Below are 6578 nucleotides of genomic sequence, written 5' to 3' on the forward strand. Positions count from 1 at the left end.
CCCCTTCTCTAGAAACACAAGTAATCATCTTAAGTTTTTAACTTAAAGTGTCTAAAGGCTGTTTCTAATCACACCAGATCAGGGATCTCCGTACTCTTCAGAGCTAACTCCCTGTTTGACTGAGTAGGGAAATTGTCCTGTCACTAGAAGATCTATTCCCTTTCTTTGACCCAAATGGGAATCTCTGTACTCTTCAGAGCTAACTCCCTGTTTTACTGAGTAGGGATATTGTCCTCTCACTAGAAGATCTATTCCCTTTCTTTGACCCAAATGGGAATCTCTGTCTAACTACCCACTTGTCCTTGCCAACTTTCTCCCAGTTCTCCTGTCTGTGTTAAACTGCTCTCACTCAGGGCTGAATTCCGAAACTGTCAGTACTCAACTCCTCTCAGCTAGGGCTGAAATCAGACTAAATTCTCCTCCTCTGCATTCAGCTCAGAAGTCTCTCTGCTCAGCTGATGCTAACCAGTTAGATCTCTTGAAAGAGCCAGTCACTCAGTGCTCTCTGGCTCTGTGAAAAATTAACCCTTCACAGTCTTTTATCTGTTTGTTGTTGTTGTTGTTCAGTCACACAGTTGACTGTGACTCTTCACAACCCCATGGACCACATCACACCAGGCCCTCCTGTCTTCTGCCATCATCTGGAGCTTGTTCAATTTCATGTTCGTTGTATCGGTAACACTGTCTAATCATCTCATCCTTGCTGTCCCCTTCGTTATCTGTCTACACAGCACTTTTAAGCTTTAAAAGTGCAGTCCATCACACCTGTCCTATGGACTTACTTGCTAGGTATAAATTACAGACATGTAGCAACCAAAAGAAAAACAAAACCAGATGAAGACTTTGCAGTTGAATTTGAGAGCTCCAAAGATATTTTAGTGATGTTGAACATTAAAAATAGTGTGAAAAATATTAGATGTTAGCAGCTTTAAAATGATGATATAACATTTGATAATAAGAACATATGCATTTTGAATAGTTCCTGAACTCACAAAATTAAAAAAAAAGTTTCTTTGTGATAACACAAAGTTAAACATTATCCAGTTGTACTGGATAAAAATCACATCACATGTGGATCCATTCTCATGTACCTAACTGTGCACATCAAAATGATTTTTTCATGCTATGGCTCATAGGAAAGGCAAAAGAATATGCTACAATTGTGTAATATACTTTAAGTAACTATCTGGACCAGGTAAAGTGGAATATTCTGTAAACGTTACAAATGTAGAAAAAAATAAATTTGACTTCTGCCATATCACAAAACTGGTAATGGATAGAGGCATTATTAGTATCAGTTGTTTGTAGGAAAATTCTATCTTTCTAACAATTCTTTATAATTTGAAATTGGTCACTTCAGTCATCTTGATGACATCATAAAAAGCTTAAGCTACTAAGAATGGGTTATCACATCAAAACATAATATATATACACCTTTCAGAAAATCATAAAGAAGTTTTGCCACCTTGCTTATACTAATAGGTCAATTTTTGGCTCTTGGCCCAAGGAATGTAAAGCATTATACTCCAGTGAGGTCCTTTTCCACCTCAAATCCTGCCTGTCTAAAGCTCCACCCCCCAAACCTCAGGAATTTTCCAGACCAAAGTTGGCACCCCTAACTGGACAAGATGTCTGATACATCAGGGTGCTTTGTATGTATGTGATGAGCAAATTTCATGGGCAAATAAGGAACATAAAAGAAAATAAAGAAATGTTGTCCTTTCTAATAGACCACTGGGAAACAGATGGGGGAGACCTCTTGCTTGTCAGAGCAGAGGGCTGGATAGACCAGTGGTCAGTACGTGATAGTTTCCCATATGGACTGAGTGTGAACTATGATCTGGAAATATTCTAAGCACTCTATCCTTAATATTATAAACTAGGAATAAGGCCCATTGTGGAAATAAATACAATGAGCGCTAGAAAGAGGCTCTGGGAGAGTGCCAAGGCCATGGGCACTCAGAATCAATTTGCCATGGCAACCTCAGCAGGGTATAAGAACCTTGAAACGCTGGCCCAATCAGAGAAGAGTGGCCTAGGCTGCAGTGGGTGGGAGAGAACTCAGGCAACACAGCCAGTAGATAGAGACACCTTGTGATTGACATATCACAGAGCCAACTGATTTTAGAGTGCATAGAACGTTGTGGGACCACTACTCAATTATATATAAGGAGAGATAAGATGGCTAGCCAGCACAGGTTGGTGTTTGGAATGGAACTGTGGAGAACAGAGTTCAATATTTAGTGGCCCTCGACCATCCTATTCCTCCCTCTCCCTCTGCCTCTCCCTAACCTACTTCACAGGTTGTAGTGAGAATAATATGAAAGAGGACAGATCCATACATGCCATTCCAAGCACTGGAATGAACCCCCAAGGCTCATTTAGTTTTGAAAATAAACCTTTGCCTGTCAGAAATAGTTGTAAAATCTGATTGGGTATGTGGAGTAAAGCTTTTTACTTTGTTGACTTCTGAGTGAAGCAGTTTTCAGACTCATATTTTATTGCTAAATAGATTGTTCAATGCTGTTAAGAGATTAGTATGAAAAACTGTTTCTTGAAATGGAAGGCTATAGTAACCTGAAGTTATCTTACTATACATATTCCTTATTTTTTAAAAAAGTAACAACTTGGATTTGGAGGTTTTTTAATGAAAAACACCCTGAGAATTGCAACTCTCATGAATATACTAGATGGAACTTGTTTGTGTAGTACAATACCTATTTCTCAGGGCCAACCAAGCTAGGAAGAGTTCCCCAGAGTCCTTAACAAAGTTGGATGTTTGCTACAGAGGAGGTTGGTAGATCTAACATGGCGGAGAAGCCTTTCATTGTCTCAGAGGAGTCTGAAAATTAAATAAAGATGCATTGTAGACTTACTAGGATTGGGTTGTGTTGGGTACAAAAACAAATTTCAGAATGTTCTAATGACTACATGATGAATAATGGCAACTTTCCCTTTGAAAATATAAAAGCAGTTTCTCAGAAGTCTTCCCAGTGCTAAGAGAAATATAAGGCAGAGAGTTGAAGAAATGCATCATCCTTATATGTATTTAATTTATACTCTGCCTTTTTTGCCAGACTCAAGGATATTTACATTTTGGTGATGTACTTAGGTAAGACATTGGATAGAAGCTGAACTTCAGAAGCAAAGTCCTGTCTGAAGGTCATCTTCCTCTGTCTGGAGAAATTATAGGAAATACCCATTTCCCTTAATTACAGCGGAATTCTTCTGTAGGACGTATTCTTCAAGATGAGGTTATAATATGTATGTTTAGATGCTTCTGCTTTAAAGAGAGGCACTTTAATCAAAAGATGTTAATAGATATAGATTACAAATGTGCAGGACAGAAGAAAATCTTCTTAAACCCAATGCATTAGCCTTTCTCCCTAATACCTTCTCTCACTTTGGTTCACTTGGGACTAGTTGTTTCATTGCTGTTGGGTTCTGTACTTTCCAGTTTCCTTAGTATGTAGTTCTTGCATACAAAAAAGAGGTAACAGATGTTAAAATCTAGAAGGGGTTCTTCCCCCATATCTGAAAATATCTTTTATCTTGGATGCTCAGCTGCCAAAGAACCTTCATTGCCACTCCTTATATTTTGAACCTGAGCTCTCCCTGGCTCAGATAATTCAGTTAAGCTTTAATTGAACATATACATTTTATTTCTTACTATATACATACATAAAATATAAACAAACAGAACATAAACATTCAACCCAAATTTGAGTTTATTTATGTACTACATCTATACCCCGCCTTTCTCCCTAATAGCACTCCAAAGCACCATATATCATTCTCTTCTCCTTAATTTTATCCTCATAACAACCCTGTGAGGTGGGTTAGGCTGAGAGTGTATGACTGGTACAAGGTCACCCAGCATGCTTTGAACCTTAGACTCCCAGATTGTAGGCCGACACTCTAAACACTACACCACACTGGCTCCTAGTTGCACTGTATTATCTTAACTCCTCAATTACAAATGAATAATAATCATATCATGACCCCATACTGAGACAGTTTAGTACTTCAGTTTTAATGTTATCCAAAGAGTAGTGCTTGTTAAAAAAAACAAAAAAACCCATAGTTCTTGACAAATTTTTGTCCATGACCTATTTATTTGTTAATTAAAATGCTGATATCCTGCTTGTCATTGTGGCTCCAAGCATCTTACAAATCATAAACTAAAACATTACAATTTTTAAAATTTAAAGGCAACATTACAATTTTAAACCACCCAAAGAAATAGATGCAGTTATGTTTTGCTAAAAGCTCTGAGAAATAAAATGAAGTTACTTTGCCTCCTAAGGACAATGCACCCTTCACTAATTCAGCTCCACAGGCAGGGAGTGACAGTGGAAGAGCCACAGCTCTGGCTGATGCCAGGTGGGCAACCTTCAAGTAGCTTCAAGTAGGAGCCAGTTTGGTGTAGTGGTTAAGTGTGCGGACTCTAATCTGGGAGAACCGGGCTTGATTCCCCACTCCTCCACTTGCACCTGGCTGGATGACCTTGGGCAAGCCATAATTCTGGCACAGCTGTTCTTGAAAAAGATCAGTTTCTGTCAGAGTTCTCTCAGCCCCACCTACCTCACAGGGTGTCTGTTGTGAGGAGGGGAAGGGAAAGGAGTTTGTAAGCCGCTCTGAGACACCTTTGGGTAGTGAAGGGTGGGGTATAAATCCAATCTCTTCTCTTCTTCTTCAAGTAGATTTTGGGGTGGAGTTTGGGGAGTTCAGGGTTTGCTAGCCCCACAGAACTAGTGCAAAGTGCCCAGCAGAACCAATGGCACTGTGGCAATGCAAACTCAATGGTCAAACCAGAGAATCTCTGCAGTAGAAGCTGAAGGGAGGGCATTTTTGGAAGCCCAGCAGAACCAGTACAATGTACTAGTGTGCAGCAGAACCTAGTGCCATTGTGGCAATGCCAGCTCAACAGGACTGATGTCAAGCACAGAACTGCATTCCAAGCAAGGGAGAGTTGGGAAGTCCAACAGAACCAGTGCAATGTACTAGGTGCCCAGCAGAACCCAGTGCCAATTTGGCAATGCTGTCTCAATCACAATCCAAGTGTGGGGGAGCATTTTTGCAAGCACAGCAGAATCAGTACATTGTACAAAGTTTCCAGCAGAATCCAAAACCAATGTGACAATGCCAGCACCACAGGACTGATGTCAATCACAGAATCACAATCCAAGCAAGGGGAGGGGTTGAAAACCCAGCAGAACTAGTGCAATGTACCAGTGCCCAGCAAAACCCAGTGCCAATGTGGCAACACCAGCTCAGTTACAATCCAAGCAAGGGGGAGGCATTTTTGCAAGCCCAGCAGAATCAGTACATTGTATGAAGTGCCCAGGAGAACCCAGTGCCACTAGCACTGCAAGCTTAAAAGGACTGATCTAAAAGCACAGAGTCACAAATCCAATGAAGGGAGGTGGGATTTTGCATGCTCTGTTCAAGAAAATGGGAAGGGAACACAAAGGAATCTGGACAAAGGTTGAGGAAACCCTCTTGAAACTGACATGACTAATTTGAAACTGACAAGAGTGTTTCCAAGGCTGGAGAATTCCACCCCCCCTTACTTTGAAGTTTGGTAAACATTTTGTTTGAGCTGAATCAGTCTGTCTGGGAAAGTATCCATTTCTGAACCTCCATAAAATATTTGAAAGTTCGTGGAAATTTTGTGCCAGTTGACCTGCCATGAACTTCAGTTCACAAACCACAAACCATCCAAAATTCATCACAAACGTTAGTTCATGTGCTGGTTCATGCCTGTCCCTACACAGGGATATATGGGAGGGCACAGTCCTTTAAATACATGGGTTGCTACTCCTACAGACTATGATTCCATTCTGGGGACTATCATTTGAGGCCAGGAACACTTATTCATTCTAGTCCCAGAACAGTTATGCTACTTCCAGGGGCTGTCATTCTACTCTGAGAGTTGTCATTGCAGCCCCAGAATTTGTCATCTAGTCTCAAGGGTTTCCATTCTAGTCTGGGGGTTGTCATTCCACTCCCAGAGCAATTTCTTTGGACCCAGGGACCATTGTTCTACCTCGGGAGCTGTCATTTCAGTCCTAGAGCACTGATTGCACACCCTAGGGTTGCTACCCTGCAGGTGGGGCCTGGAGATCCCCAGGAATTACAACTCAATCTACAAAGTACAGACTGCAGAAAATGGCAACTTTAGAGGATGCACTCTATGGCATTATACACCGCTAAGGTCCTTCCCAACCCCACCTTCCATGGGCTTCATCTCCCCACCCCCAAATCTCCAGGAATTTTCCAACCTGGAGCTGGCAACCCTATGCATACCCTGGGACACTTATTCCAGTGCCAGAACAATCCTGCTATTCTGAGGGGCTGTACTTCTACTATGGGTGCTTTCATTCCAGGACGAGAGCACTGATTCCACATCCAGGGATTGTAGTTCCACAGTGGAGCTGTCCTTCCAGTCCCAGAACACTTAATCCTACTACTAGGGCGTCGGGACCATCATTCCACTGCAGGGACTGTCATTCCTTGCCCAGAGCAGGTTTCTCAAAAACCATTTCACATTCTCATTGCAACTTTTCTATGCAGAA

This window comes from Gekko japonicus, unplaced genomic scaffold (assembly GCF_001447785.1).
Source record: "Gekko japonicus isolate JY-2015 unplaced genomic scaffold, Gekko_japonicus_V1.1 scaffold1005, whole genome shotgun sequence".
NCBI lineage: Eukaryota > Metazoa > Chordata > Lepidosauria > Squamata > Gekkonidae > Gekko > Gekko japonicus.